The 16,906-nt window shown below is 40.4% G+C and overlaps 1 long non-coding RNA gene across 1 annotated transcript; it reads left to right on the top strand.

Annotated features, from left to right (window-relative positions):
- The first annotated feature begins 8,933 nt into the window (after window positions 1-8,933).
- On the top strand, window positions 8,934-12,142 carry LOC119746385. The gene is made up of 4 exons (XR_005273736.1): window positions 8,934-8,944; window positions 9,310-9,381; window positions 11,504-11,599; window positions 12,103-12,142. It is a non-coding gene; the product is annotated as an uncharacterized LOC119746385 (long non-coding RNA).
- The last annotated feature ends 4,764 nt before the right edge of the window (window positions 12,143-16,906 follow it).

Raw genomic sequence — 16,906 nt, forward strand, 5'->3', positions numbered from 1 at the left:
CGCGGCACAGCGCATGCGCGAAACGGCCATCTTTGTGATTCTTTATAGGGTGCATACCTGCAAATAAACTCCCATAGACACTAGTGCTAAATGCCCGTACTTCAAAATTCTTTTAAAAATACTCAAAACTCTCACAGGTATTCAAGCTGCACAGAAAAATGATGATCAATGTGTCATCTTTCATTTTCTTTTCAATTTATGGTGGGTTGACCATTGACTTTTCGAGATATTTTCACGCAAAGAAGACGACCCCTATTTTCCCCAAAGCGGAAAAGTAGCCATCTTGAAAAACGATCCCTCCACAACATGGCAAAATAGCGCCACTTTCGAGCCCAATAGCATCCAAAATGCTCAGAATTGGAAGCCCCAAGTCCGGGCTAGAGGTTCACTACCATATCTCTTCAATTCCCCAATTTTACGGCGCTCAGAACTCTCTAATATAGAATATTTTGAGGGTATAACTTTTATTCATGAGCTTGGCGGATCGATTTACAGGTGTGTACCCTATAATAGCAGGCAACTTTTAAATTTGAACACAAAATCACATTCAGGACAAGCAGAATATCTCCAAAGTCAATATTTTGAAAAAAAAAATGAAAGAAAAATATTATCCGAGGTAGATATTAAGCCCGAAAATAGTGATTGTTTTGCCCCTGCTAAGCCGTAGAGCGCCCCCAGCGACAATAAATTGAGTTCCAGCTACTTTTAAGCTCAAAATGCCCCCCCCCCCCCCTTTTCAAGTATCAATTGTTGTAATCGGGTGATAGCCTACTGCTCCCTAATGATTTGGAAGCATCCGTTACGGCAAAAAACCCTTGTTGATACCTTTAAAACACTTTTTCCCCCTCCCCGTAGGTTCCGCCCACTGAAAAGACCACTGCCGCGGCACAGCGCATGCGCGAAACGGCCATCTTTGTGATTCTTTATAGGGTGCATACCTGCAAATAAACTCCCATAGACACTAGTGCTAAATGCCCGTACTTCAAAATTCTTTTAAAAATACTCAAAACTCTCACAGGTATTCAAGCTGCACAGAAAAATGATGATCAATGTGTCATCTTTCATTTTCTTTTCAATTTATGGTGGGTTGACCATTGACTTTTCGAGATATTTTCACGCAAAGAAGACGACCCCTATTTTCCCCAAAGCGGAAAAGTAGCCATCTTGAAAAACGATCCCTCCACAACATGGCAAAATAGCGCCACTTTCGAGCCCAATAGCATCCAAAATGCTCAGAATTGGAAGCCCCAAGTCCGGGCTAGAGGTTCACTACCATATCTCTTCAATTCCCCAATTTTACGGCGCTCAGAACTCTCTAATATAGAATATTTTGAGGGTATAACTTTTATTCATGAGCTTGGCGGATCGATTTACAGGTGTGTACCCTATAATAGCAGGCAACTTTTAAATTTGAACACAAAATCACATTCAGGACAAGCAGAATATCTCCAAAGTCAATATTTTGAAAAAAAAATGAAAGAAAAATATTATCCGAGGTAGATATTAAGCCCGAAAATAGTGATTGTTTTGCCCCTGCTAAGCCGTAGAGCGCCCCCAGCGACAATAAATTGAGTTCCAGCTACTTTTAAGCTCAAAATGCCCCCCCCCCCCTTTTCAAGTATCAATTGTTGTAATCGGGTGATAGCCTACTGCTCCCTAATGATTTGGAAGCATCCGTTACGGCAAAAAACCCTTGTTGATACCTTTAAAACACTTTTTCCCCCTCCCCGTAGGTTCCGCCCACTGAAAAGACCACTGCCGCGGCACAGCGCATGCGCGAAACGGCCATCTTTGTGATTCTTTATAGGGTGCATACCTGCAAATAAACTCCCATAGACACTAGTGCTAAATGCCCGTACTTCAAAATTCTTTTAAAAATACTCAAAACTCTCACAGGTATTCAAGCTGCACAGAAAAATGATGATCAATGTGTCATCTTTCATTTTCTTTTCAATTTATGGTGGGTTGACCATTGACTTTTCGAGATATTTTCACGCAAAGAAGACGACCCCTATTTTCCCCAAAGCGGAAAAGTAGCCATCTTGAAAAACGATCCCTCCACAACATGGCAAAATAGCGCCACTTTCGAGCCCAATAGCATCCAAAATGCTCAGAATTGGAAGCCCCAAGTCCGGGCTAGAGGTTCACTACCATATCTCTTCAATTCCCCAATTTTACGGCGCTCAGAACTCTCTAATATAGAATATTTTGAGGGTATAACTTTTATTCATGAGCTTGGCGGATCGATTTACAGGTGTGTACCCTATAATAGCAGGCAACTTTTAAATTTGAACACAAAATCACATTCAGGACAAGCAGAATATCTCCAAAGTCAATATTTTGAAAAAAAAAATGAAAGAAAAATATTATCCGAGGTAGATATTAAGCCCGAAAATAGTGATTGTTTTGCCCCTGCTAAGCCGTAGAGCGCCCCCAGCGACAATAAATTGAGTTCCAGCTACTTTTAAGCTCAAAATGCCCCCCCCCCCCTTTTCAAGTATCAATTGTTGTAATCGGGTGATAGCCTACTGCTCCCTAATGATTTGGAAGCATCCGTTACGGCAAAAAACCCTTGTTGATACCTTTAAAACACTTTTTCCCCCTCCCCGTAGGTTCCGCCCACTGAAAAGACCACTGCCGCGGCACAGCGCATGCGCGAAACGGCCATCTTTGTGATTCTTTATAGGGTGCATACCTGCAAATAAACTCCCATAGACACTAGTGCTAAATGCCCGTACTTCAAAATTCTTTTAAAAATACTCAAAACTCTCACAGGTATTCAAGCTGCACAGAAAAATGATGATCAATGTGTCATCTTTCATTTTCTTTTCAATTTATGGTGGGTTGACCATTGACTTTTCGAGATATTTTCACGCAAAGAAGACGACCCCTATTTTCCCCAAAGCGGAAAAGTAGCCATCTTGAAAAACGATCCCTCCACAACATGGCAAAATAGCGCCACTTTCGAGCCCAATAGCATCCAAAATGCTCAGAATTGGAAGCCCCAAGTCCGGGCTAGAGGTTCACTACCATATCTCTTCAATTCCCCAATTTTACGGCGCTCAGAACTCTCTAATATAGAATATTTTGAGGGTATAACTTTTATTCATGAGCTTGGCGGATCGATTTACAGGTGTGTACCCTATAATAGCAGGCAACTTTTAAATTTGAACACAAAATCACATTCAGGACAAGCAGAATATCTCCAAAGTCAATATTTTGAAAAAAAAAATGAAAGAAAAATATTATCCGAGGTAGATATTAAGCCCGAAAATAGTGATTGTTTTTGCCCCTGCTAAGCCGTAGAGCGCCCCCAGCGACAATAAATTGAGTTCCAGCTACTTTTAAGCTCAAAATGCCCCCCCCCCCCCTTTTCAAGTATCAATTGTTGTAATCGGGTGATAGCCTACTGCTCCCTAATGATTTGGAAGCATCCGTTACGGCAAAAAACCCTTGTTGATACCTTTAAAACACTTTTTCCCCCTCCCCGTAGGTTCCGCCCACTGAAAAGACCACTGCCGCGGCACAGCGCATGCGCGAAACGGCCATCTTTGTGATTCTTTATAGGGTGCATACCTGCAAATAAACTCCCATAGACACTAGTGCTAAATGCCCGTACTTCAAAATTCTTTTAAAAATACTCAAAACTCTCACAGGTATTCAAGCTGCACAGAAAAATGATGATCAATGTGTCATCTTTCATTTTCTTTTCAATTTATGGTGGGTTGACCATTGACTTTTCGAGATATTTTCACGCAAAGAAGACGACCCCTATTTTCCCCAAAGCGGAAAAGTAGCCATCTTGAAAAACGATCCCTCCACAACATGGCAAAATAGCGCCACTTTCGAGCCCAATAGCATCCAAAATGCTCAGAATTGGAAGCCCCAAGTCCGGGCTAGAGGTTCACTACCATATCTCTTCAATTCCCCAATTTTACGGCGCTCAGAACTCTCTAATATAGAATATTTTGAGGGTATAACTTTTATTCATGAGCTTGGCGGATCGATTTACAGGTGTGTACCCTATAATAGCAGGCAACTTTTAAATTTGAACACAAAATCACATTCAGGACAAGCAGAATATCTCCAAAGTCAATATTTTGAAAAAAAAATGAAAGAAAAATATTATCCGAGGTAGATATTAAGCCCGAAAATAGTGATTGTTTTGCCCCTGCTAAGCCGTAGAGCGCCCCCAGCGACAATAAATTGAGTTCCAGCTACTTTTAAGCTCAAAATGCCCCCCCCCCCCCTTTTCAAGTATCAATTGTTGTAATCGGGTGATAGCCTACTGCTCCCTAATGATTTGGAAGCATCCGTTACGGCAAAAAACCCTTGTTGATACCTTTAAAACACTTTTTCCCCTCCCCGTAGGTTCCGCCCACTGAAAAGACCACTGCCGCGGCACAGCGCATGCGCGAAACGGCCATCTTTGTGATTCTTTATAGGGTGCATACCTGCAAATAAACTCCCATAGACACTAGTGCTAAATGCCCGTACTTCAAAATTCTTTTAAAAATACTCAAAACTCTCACAGGTATTCAAGCTGCACAGAAAAATGATGATCAATGTGTCATCTTTCATTTTCTTTTCAATTTATGGTGGGTTGACCATTGACTTTTCGAGATATTTTCACGCAAAGAAGACGACCCCTATTTTCCCCAAAGCGGAAAAGTAGCCATCTTGAAAAACGATCCCTCCACAACATGGCAAAATAGCGCCACTTTCGAGCCCAATAGCATCCAAAATGCTCAGAATTGGAAGCCCCAAGTCCGGGCTAGAGGTTCACTACCATATCTCTTCAATTCCCCAATTTTACGGCGCTCAGAACTCTCTAATATAGAATATTTTGAGGGTATAACTTTTATTCATGAGCTTGGCGGATCGATTTACAGGTGTGTACCCTATAATAGCAGGCAACTTTTAAATTTGAACACAAAATCACATTCAGGACAAGCAGAATATCTCCAAAGTCAATATTTTGAAAAAAAAAATGAAAGAAAAATATTATCCGAGGTAGATATTAAGCCCGAAAATAGTGATTGTTTTGCCCCTGCTAAGCCGTAGAGCGCCCCCAGCGACAATAAATTGAGTTCCAGCTACTTTTAAGCTCAAAATGCCCCCCCCCCCCCTTTTCAAGTATCAATTGTTGTAATCGGGTGATAGCCTACTGCTCCCTAATGATTTGGAAGCATCCGTTACGGCAAAAAACCCTTGTTGATACCTTTAAAACACTTTTTCCCCCTCCCCGTAGGTTCCGCCCACTGAAAAGACCACTGCCGCGGCACAGCGCATGCGCGAAACGGCCATCTTTGTGATTCTTTATAGGGTGCATACCTGCAAATAAACTCCCATAGACACTAGTGCTAAATGCCCGTACTTCAAAATTCTTTTAAAAATACTCAAAACTCTCACAGGTATTCAAGCTGCACAGAAAAATGATGATCAATGTGTCATCTTTCATTTTCTTTTCAATTTATGGTGGGTTGACCATTGACTTTTCGAGATATTTTCACGCAAAGAAGACGACCCCTATTTTCCCCAAAGCGGAAAAGTAGCCATCTTGAAAAACGATCCCTCCACAACATGGCAAAATAGCGCCACTTTCGAGCCCAATAGCATCCAAAATGCTCAGAATTGGAAGCCCCAAGTCCGGGCTAGAGGTTCACTACCATATCTCTTCAATTCCCCAATTTTACGGCGCTCAGAACTCTCTAATATAGAATATTTTGAGGGTATAACTTTTATTCATGAGCTTGGCGGATCGATTTACAGGTGTGTACCCTATAATAGCAGGCAACTTTTAAATTTGAACACAAAATCACATTCAGGACAAGCAGAATATCTCCAAAGTCAATATTTTGAAAAAAAAAATGAAAGAAAAATATTATCCGAGGTAGATATTAAGCCCGAAAATAGTGATTGTTTTGCCCCTGCTAAGCCGTAGAGCGCCCCCAGCGACAATAAATTGAGTTCCAGCTACTTTTAAGCTCAAAATGCCCCCCCCCCCCCCTTTTCAAGTATCAATTGTTGTAATCGGGTGATAGCCTACTGCTCCCTAATGATTTGGAAGCATCCGTTACGGCAAAAAACCCTTGTTGATACCTTTAAAACACTTTTTCCCCCTCCCCGTAGGTTCCGCCCACTGAAAAGACCACTGCCGCGGCACAGCGCATGCGCGAAACGGCCATCTTTGTGATTCTTTATAGGGTGCATACCTGCAAATAAACTCCCATAGACACTAGTGCTAAATGCCCGTACTTCAAAATTCTTTTAAAAATACTCAAAACTCTCACAGGTATTCAAGCTGCACAGAAAAATGATGATCAATGTGTCATCTTTCATTTTCTTTTCAATTTATGGTGGGTTGACCATTGACTTTTCGAGATATTTTCACGCAAAGAAGACGACCCCTATTTTCCCCAAAGCGGAAAAGTAGCCATCTTGAAAAACGATCCCTCCACAACATGGCAAAATAGCGCCACTTTCGAGCCCAATAGCATCCAAAATGCTCAGAATTGGAAGCCCCAAGTCCGGGCTAGAGGTTCACTACCATATCTCTTCAATTCCCCAATTTTACGGCGCTCAGAACTCTCTAATATAGAATATTTTGAGGGTATAACTTTTATTCATGAGCTTGGCGGATCGATTTACAGGTGTGTACCCTATAATAGCAGGCAACTTTTAAATTTGAACACAAAATCACATTCAGGACAAGCAGAATATCTCCAAAGTCAATATTTTGAAAAAAAAAATGAAAGAAAAATATTATCCGAGGTAGATATTAAGCCCGAAAATAGTGATTGTTTTGCCCCTGCTAAGCCGTAGAGCGCCCCCAGCGACAATAAATTGAGTTCCAGCTACTTTTAAGCTCAAAATGCCCCCCCCCCCCTTTTCAAGTATCAATTGTTGTAATCGGGTGATAGCCTACTGCTCCCTAATGATTTGGAAGCATCCGTTACGGCAAAAAACCCTTGTTGATACCTTTAAAACACTTTTTCCCCCTCCCCGTAGGTTCCGCCCACTGAAAAGACCACTGCCGCGGCACAGCGCATGCGCGAAACGGCCATCTTTGTGATTCTTTATAGGGTGCATACCTGCAAATAAACTCCCATAGACACTAGTGCTAAATGCCCGTACTTCAAAATTCTTTTAAAAATACTCAAAACTCTCACAGGTATTCAAGCTGCACAGAAAAATGATGATCAATGTGTCATCTTTCATTTTCTTTTCAATTTATGGTGGGTTGACCATTGACTTTTCGAGATATTTTCACGCAAAGAAGACGACCCCTATTTTCCCCAAAGCGGAAAAGTAGCCATCTTGAAAAACGATCCCTCCACAACATGGCAAAATAGCGCCACTTTCGAGCCCAATAGCATCCAAAATGCTCAGAATTGGAAGCCCCAAGTCCGGGCTAGAGGTTCACTACCATATCTCTTCAATTCCCCAATTTTACGGCGCTCAGAACTCTCTAATATAGAATATTTTGAGGGTATAACTTTTATTCATGAGCTTGGCGGATCGATTTACAGGTGTGTACCCTTATACCTTAAAAAAAAAAACTTTCGGAAGTCATTAGCTATTCTCTTTCTCGCTTATTCGGTCTCAAATAAACCGTTTAAAGTTGCAAAATCCTTGCTCTTCAATAAATTCGATTTTTTTTCGCCCTTAAAAATTTTCAACTAGTACATTCCAACCTAAAAGAACCTTTTTTTTCATTCATGCGTCCATGCACTGATCATCTGCACCAAGTTTCGTGCGTGACGCCATTCCAGGCCTCCATTATCTGCTAGGGGTACAACCCTGCAAAAACTTCCCATAGACACTAGTGCTAAATGTGCATACTTCAAAATTCTTTTAAAAATACTCAGAATTCTCACAGGTATTCAAGCTGCACAGAAAAATGATGATCAATGTGTCATCTTTCATTTTCTTCTCATTTTTTGGTGGGCTGACCATTGACTTTTCGAGATATTCTCACCCAAAGAAGACGACCCCTATTTTCCCCAAAGCGGAAAAGTAGCCATCTTGAAAAATGATCCCTCCTCAATATGGCAAAATAGGCCTTGATTGGATGGAGGACATTAGGCCACTCGACGAGCTCAAACCGATCATCCGCGAAGCTTGTAAACTCTGACAAAGGACGATGATCCACAAAATTCTCAGCTTTAGGTCCAAGAGGGATTTATTCACAAAAGCATTTTCAAGAACGGCTTTTCACTATGATCGCGCAAACCACGCAGAGTTTTGCATATAAATAACTGCTCACGAATCCCCTGCGTAGCTAGGCCTATATCGTGTTGTGATTCAGCTCGCGAGCTTGTCTTATATTTCGTTTTCTCCGTAGACGTTTCTCCCAGTTCAAGTAATGAAGATGTTCCGTTTCTCTGCCGTCGCGTTGGTTCTTGGACTCTTTGCCACGCATCTCACATTCGCGGAGCCAAACGTCGAGTGTTACGGCAAATCATATACGGGGTAATTGGCATTCATTTTACGTTTTGCTATTACAGGTCATGTTGGTTATGAGCTTTAGGCCAAGATCCTAAGATGACAAAAGATGACTTATAAGATGACTTATACAAGGCCGAAGATATTTTGCAAAATGTTGTCTCAAGTTGGAAAGAATGTTGCATCCTGACGCCACTTTTTTCCATCATAGTATCTCAATGAAGGTCGGTCATTGCAAAAATGTTGAACAGATGAATCTGGAACTGAGAAACATTTCAATTTTTTCATAGAAAATACTCAACTCTCCATAGACTTTATACACAACCAAAGAAGTGGCGTCTGGATGCTACGAGATTACAATTTCCATGCAGATAATGAGATGTTTATCATGGTTTTGTTTTTGTCAAATCACAGAACGAAAAAAGGCGTGGGACAACTGACTTACTTGAAGAATTACTTGCGCGTCTTCTTGAAGACGAGAATCCATTGAGCACAGGTAGGAATACAAGCAATATTAGGTTTGTTTGGAAAGGATAAGCCTAAGGCCACCCCCCCCCCCAAAAAAAATCGCCATATAAGGCCTTTATTATAAACATGTTTTACAAGGATAGTAGAACTGATGAATTTTGGGTTGAAAAAACAAGAATTTGCGATTGATTTCCAATTTTGTAAAAAAAAAGGTGTTATTTTCACATTCCCATGTAGGCCTATACTTTATATACCACTAAAGAGGCGTCTGGATTATTGTCATGTGGACTAGCGTATTTTCCATCATAATATTTCCTCAAAGAGAATATATTTCTCACGTGCAGATAAACAGCTCATAAATAATTCATACCATGTTTCATTTTCCTCGTGCAGTTTGTCGAAAGCCCGCTCTCTGTATCGGCGGGAACTATTACTTTGAATTTGCTGGAGATTTGGAAGGATATTGTGAGTATTATTCATCGATTAATTAATTATCTTGATTAAAATACTTGATCAAATTTTGTGTTTCGGGCGAGCGAATGAATGATGTGTTTCTCCAACTTGAAAAAAAAAATATTGAAAGAAGACAACTGGACTCGAATTTAATGGATGGAGAACAGTTTCACGATCTCACGGTTCGTTACCTCAGCTCCGAACGGGTTGCCCCCTTATTTTGCGGGTCGACTTGTCTCAACGGACGACTCGTCTCCCAGCGGACGACTTGTTTCAACGACTTGTCTTCCAGGGGATCGGACGACTTGTCTCAGCGGACGACTTGTCTCAACGGACGACTTGTCTCAACGGACGACTTGTCTCAACGGACGACTTGTCTCAACGGACGACTTGCCTATTTTGACACACAGACCAGCCGGTGAAGTTGCCCGAGCCCGGATCGGACCGGAGCTTTGAGAGGCGTTGAGATCGTCCCTTATTGCTTTGTTGATCAACGGAGCGTAAATTAATAGTTTTGATGATGCCTCTATGGTTGCAGACCCAGTAAATAAACTGCCATAGACCTTAGTGGTAATTACGTGCACTTCCAAAAAATATTAAAAATACTCACGACTCTCTGACGTGTTCAAGACATGCATCAAATTAAAGCTTATTTCATCACCTTTCATTTTCCGCTCAATTTTTTGGGGGTTAATCAATGACTTTTGGGAGAAAATTCCATCCAAAGATGATCACTCCTAAAAGCAGTCCTGAAGCCCATCGCCATTTTGAAAATGGACACCTACGACTCATTGCAAAATAGAGCCATTTAAGGGGCCTAATTTCATCAAAATTTCACTTTAAGTATAATCTTGTAAACATGGGCGTCGCGAGGGGGGGGGGCAAGGGGGGGCACTTGCCCCCCCCCCCCTGGAAAAGCCAAAAAAAAAAAAAAAAAAAAAAAGGAAGAAAAGAAAAAGAAAAGAAAAGAAAAGAAGCGCAAAGACAAAGTGGTGTAAATTTAATGAGTTGGGGGGGGGGGCAAAATGTCCCTGCCCCCCTCTAAAACTGATAAATCGAGAATGTGTTGAAAAATACAAGCATTTTTGGGCAAAATTTTGTTTTGCCCCCCTCTAGAAAAAATCCTGGCGACGCCCATGCCTATAAGTACGAGCTTGCAGTCCTCTACACGACTTCCACCTTTCTTTATTTTACAACTCATCAAGTTCACGGTCCTCAAAATGTTCTTATACCGGAGAATTAGAGGGCATGAAAATCGTAATTTGGCCGGCGTAGGCAATTTCGGACCGATTTACTGGCCTCACATCTATATTTCTTGCTTCTGAGATGGAGTGTTAATAATAAAGAACTATGTTGATTTAACAAGACTTGTACCTTAGGGTTGAAGGGTTTTTGGCTGATCCCAGAGGGGTCAGACTATAGTCCACTCTGTCTCTAAGGCGTGCAAATTAAACTGGTTACCAGACCTCATTTGACGCTATCTCTTTATTCATATTTTCATAAAACTGAAGGGTGAGGGAATTGCAATCGAGTTTATAGTCACAGCTAGGGGCCAGGTGTGGAAACCCCTTAAGTTCCTATCGCATTACGACTATAAACCAAACCACATTATTTTGCCTCCATGTACAAAATGTTCATAAACAACGTCACGAATTGTTACAATTTTTTGTCAAGTATTTAATGTATATTATAAGATGGAATTGTTTGCGTCGGGGGGTGATAAATCAAATTAAAAAAATTCCATCTTATAATAGTTTATGCGGTACCCGCTGCTATGTACATCAGATTCGAACCAGCCAACCGATCCCGTTAGCTCGGTGGTCGAGTGGTGAGACATCTGCACTAGAAAGCAGGAGGTCGTGGGTTCGAGTCCCACCCGAGTGATTTTTTCCAACTTTCACTCGAGAGGTCACACACTGAGTATACAGTGTTTAAACGTCGGTGAAGGGCAAAACCTATAATTTGAAGTATTTAATGCATGTTATTTGCCTTTTTATTGAACAGTTATAATTTTGTACTAGCAGATTTATGGGTGAGTTAGGAGGTTCGTTTTTGGTCATTTTTCCCCTTCCGTGCAGATCTTTTTACGTAATATTCCTTCTTGACATTTGTTTCCATTTCAATCCTCTCATAGACGGTTACGTCGAGTACGATGATATTAAGCAAAGTTTGTCCGTTCAAATTGAAGACGATGACGGTAATCTCACGCTTAACTTCAAGAAAGATGGAGGTAAGAGATGGTGGTTTGAAAATCGGGGGAAAATTCTTGCCGCCAAAGAGAAATAGTTTCAAAGTTTAAGGCTTTTGGTCATGCATATTGTTCAAGGCGAATGTCGAAACATAACCTGTTGACGTTTCAGCGCACTGGATATTAAACTTTTCTAGAAAACAGTGAAAAAATGCAACTGAAATTTGATCACGACACACGACTTTTGTTTTCGTATATATAACTTTTCATTTCCAAAAATCAGTCAGTTGGCCGATCATTGGAAATCAGCTATACATTTCTTGATTTCTTCTAAATGACAGCAAACCAGACAGAATAATTCCTCGGGGTGTTTAGTACCAGTACGATCTTTAACTCAAGTCAGCTTTTTGATAATTATAATTCGGTAGGTTACTTTTGAGATAAATACAAATGATCCAAAATATTTGCCTGTTTCTCTGAACATTGTAAACCACCAATGAAATAAGCGCTTTCTTATTGTTTTTCTTTCTTGATTAACTTCACAGTGACGACATCTGCCAAGTTCGCGCAAGGACTATAGTTGACCAATGGTTAACTAACGTTTGCCCGAACTCTGTCTAGTCGACGGTGGTTGACTACGCTAGTCGACTATTTGGAACCAGCCTACTGGGGCTGGTTGCATCGCTGGTAACCATAGCCGCGCGCGTTCATAACGTACAGCAGGGAGCCAGGATCCAGACGTTTTGTAATGACATTTTGACCAGCGTTCGACTAGAGACGTTCGCACTTTGCTATTAGCGCGCAGGCGTAAGGTACGTCACAAATCAACCACTAGTCGACTAATGGTCCTTGCCCGAACTTGGCCTGGTTTGGCGGACTTTGGTCCATTTGAGTCCGAGACTTTCAATATCCGTGGGGGGCTGTGCAAGGTGAAATTCGACAAGATCGTTCCCCGCGGCGAGTACAACCCGATGGTCGTCGTCAACCTCTGCACCGTGTGCGACAAAAAGTAACGAGGTCATAGTCTGGTACCCCGTATTCCGTTTTTGATCCGACACTTTATTGCCTTTTCATGATAGATTTGCAGGTTTTTTGAGTGAATATTATGTTTGGAGGTTAACAAAAAGCGAGGATCAATCGTTTCCGACAAGATTCGTTGACATCTTTAGGCGCACCGATGATGGTTAACAAGCTAATTACGTAATATCAATTAAAACTTTTTTTGTATCTTCTGTAAAGCTCTTCTTTGTTATGGTATATGAAAAGATAGCGTAGTGTTAAAATCTACAGTTAGAAATTATAATTTTCATTAAAAAAATTAAATATTGAACCCTATTTGAACGTTATGTGGCTTCTATTAATATTTGTGGGTGTTTGCGGTATGTAAAACATTATGAATTTAAGGCACGTGACGTGTAACGAATTCCATGGTAACATGACCTCTAACGATTTCTTTTTTTTGGGGGGGGGGGGAGTGCACAAACAAATGACAAATTTTGGCAAAATCTGTAGGCAAGTTGTTTTGAAAGCACATGTTTGTTCGTCGATATCCTGCCGAGATCTTATTGGAATAAAAACATGCTGAGAAAAGTGAAATAGTTATATAAACCGCCATTCACCACCAAAGCACGACCTCTTATATCTGTCAATGATGATTGGACTTTCTAGGATCTTGCATTTTCATTAGTCCTTGACGGGCTTAAAACGGATTAAATCTGGGGCGAGCTAGGTGGCCTTTGGTCGGGTAACTCCACTTTTTTCCCAGTGGGTTTATGGTCAATTATGTGAACGTAAGATCATTGCGCAAGATTTCTGAGTTATATATTTCGCTGTATTTGGATTGACTTCGAAAAGCAACATTGCGAAAAGTTGAAATAATATACATAAAATGTATATGGAAATAATCGACATTGCAGCCCCACTGTCAAAGTGGGTTATTGTTCTCAAAGATGGCCTTTGTAGTGAACTGTTGTCTTTGAATTTATAATTAAATGTTCAAGCATCTTTCAGCATCTGAACATGGTTCACTTCAATTCAATTTCAATTCAATTCAATTCAATTTATTATTAACCATCATGATTAAAAACATGAAAATCAACACCCCGTGTGTTAAAAACAGTTTAAAAGACAAGAACAAATCCACAACAATTAATCAAAACAGCCTACAATCACATCAAACACAATATGAATACAAACGAGTACACCATTATACAGTCTTATTGAAAATGATAAAATCATCTTGTAAAAGTGAAATTAAAATGTGGTATTAGTTAAGCAAGTAGATCCCTTTTAAAGCGCTGTGTATTTGTACGTGGAGGCATGATTTATTTAAAAAGATAAAATCATCTTTTAAAAGTGGAATTAAAAAGGGGGCATGAGTTGGGCAAGAATGATCTTCTAAAACGTTGTGTATTTGTGCGTGGAGGCCTGACTCTCCCAGATTTTTGCACAGTTACCAGGTGATGGATTGGATGGGTGGGGTCCTGCATGATCGAATTGAGTTTTTTTCAATGTTACCTCCTGAAAGATGACACGAAGGTCTCCAACATCCATACCAATCACCTTAGCAGCTGTTTTGGTTACACGTTCGAGCCTATATGCATTTCTAACAGTTAGGGAGCCATACCACACACATATACAAAATGTCATTACAGATTGAATCACACTCTGATAAAACAGATGAAGTAATGAGTTCTCTGGATTTGAGCTTTCTGATAAAAAACATCCGCTGATTAGCTTTAGAGACTATTTTGTGAGTGTTTCCATTCCAGTTTAATTGGTTGTCTATAATCGTTCCAAGGTATTTGTATTCTGTCACTCTCTCAATTTCTTGGCCATGGATAAAAATTGGTTCGATGTTACTCTCAGTCTTCCGAAAATCAAATACAACTTCTTTGGTCTTTTCTACATTAAGAACTAGAAAATTCTGACTACAACAATTACAAAAAATATCAATTTCACAACGATAAAAGTTTCATCATTTGAAGAGATTTTAAGTGCAGTGTCATCAGCATACTTAATCACCGGGCAAGTCATGTTACCACTCCTATATAATCACTTGTGTAGAGAGAAAACAAAACAGGGGAAAGCACACAGCCTTGAGGAGCTCCAGTACTTATGCTAATTGTAAATTCGAGAACTTATCTCTCTGTACACGATCTGACAAAAATCTGCTAATCCACAAAGAAATCTGTGGATTGACGTTCATACCCTGTAGTTTCTTAATCAAAACATCTGGTTGAATCGTATTAAATGCAGATGAAAAATCTACAAAAAGAGTCCTATTCCTAACATACTTTTTGGGTCTATCTAGATGTTCATAAATAGCATGCATAAATGTTAAAACAGCATCATCTACACTACGTTTTGGACAAAAAGCAAATTGAAATGGGTCAACAAAATCTTTTGTCTGGACAAGCAAAACCTCCTTGATAATTGTCTCCAGGCATTTCATAGCTACATAGCTATGGTTTCTCCAAGTTGTTACAAATTTCATTCTTCCTGTTAAAGCGGCTGACAAGGCTCCACTATTATCATTTAATTGGTTCTTTAACATAACCCTTATCATATTACAATGTAATTAAGAGCGAGCTGCATTTATATTGCAGCAACCATTAAACTTGAAGGTTGCGGGGGAAATAAAATGGTGCTTATAGGCCTAAGGTCATGTAATTTGATTAGACGTGACCGCCGCAACAATGGGAGTATTTCCTTTACATTCTCTTTTTTTTATTTTTTATAATACTCAACAGAATAGGGAAAGGGGATGAGTAGCTTCGGTTTTTAACAATGTTCGTCTTCACTTCTCCTCCGGACAATGTCTTATAAAAGGACACTTGTGCTCTCGTTGTCCCCCCCCCCCCATCCGCCTTTAAAGATCTTATGGGTAAAACCTATAGAAAAATCGCTCATTAGGCTCATGCTCCGCGCGCTCAATGCACCATCAGTTTTATATCCGCTATTGTCTTGACTACGTCACTCATTTACTCACTGTCGGCTCAAGTTGCAAAACGCAATAGCCGAACTCTTTCAAACATAATTCAGGGACATCGGAAATCATCTCACGTCTCGCTATCCAATTGCAAATACTGACGTCAGTATTCGCGTCAACAATTTCACCAATGGCGCACCCAGGATAATATACTACTCGAAAATAGGCCACACACATATCACCAAGGTAAAATCGTGGGACTAAAAACAAACAAACAAAAAACAAACAAACCAACAAACAAACAAACAAATTCTTGGGGGGGGGAAGCCCCCCCCCCCGAACACCCCCCTACCCCCTGGGGTGCGCCACTGAATTTCACGCCTCGCTCTCCGCGGACGCAAATATTGACGTCAAAATTCGCGTCCACAATTTTACGTCTCGCCCTCCGGTCAATATTCCCAATTTGTCGTAGGTCACATTGTGTCCCAGCTCGCACATAATAAAACTGGATTTTCATAGAGAACTTTGTAAATTGTGCAGCAATTTCATACTTTTAAACACCTATAATGGTTAAATTCTAGCCATTTATTTTACAATAATGTATTATTATTATTTTAATAACAACTCTATATACATGTACACACACGCAAAACGCCCCCCCCCCCGGCTCGAGACCTGTGCCACCCCGGCTCAGAACATGAAGGTACAGGAAAATTGAGCCCTCTATTGTTTAAAAGCCACTGAGAACCACTTCCAGAAAAGACCCCCCCCCCCTTGCCCCTGCAAATTGGACCAGAGTTACGCCACTGATTGTTGTCCATGTAGGCCTCCCAATTTCTAAACACATTAAAAGAATGGTATACCCTACACGTTAACATACCACTATATCAACGACCACTATGGCAATAAATACTAAATCACAACTAATTACTAATACTAAATCACGTTTACTTACTACTAAATCACGTGTGACCGCACGAGATAATAACAATCCACAATGTAAGTGTTTCCCACCACTGTATTAAATACACTCAAGTGCAGTGCAAGTTAAAGGGAATTATGTACACCATTGGCTTTTGCTGTAATTTTTTAGAAATGAACTATTTTGAGGGGTTAGTTTAACAGATCACATATTGTTATTGACATGTTTGAAGTTTTGTGTTCGAAAATGCTGGAAAAACCAAGAAACACAAAAATGTTCAAGTAGTCTGGTTCCCTGACTCCACTAAAGATGAAATGGATCAATTTATAGATGCCGGAAAATTGTAAGGTAATGCAACCAGTCTAACTGGCCTGCATCCATTCATGAACATGTAACCAATAGCAAACAAAATTTGGACTGAAAAAAAATGGTAAATTTGGAGCAGCAGCTGAAAAATAATTAGGTTTTTCCAACAGTGGTCGGCTTGCCCCATCTT

This window comes from Patiria miniata, unplaced genomic scaffold, assembly GCF_015706575.1.
Source record: "Patiria miniata isolate m_02_andy unplaced genomic scaffold, ASM1570657v1 HiC_scaffold_7, whole genome shotgun sequence".
NCBI lineage: Eukaryota > Metazoa > Echinodermata > Asteroidea > Valvatida > Asterinidae > Patiria > Patiria miniata.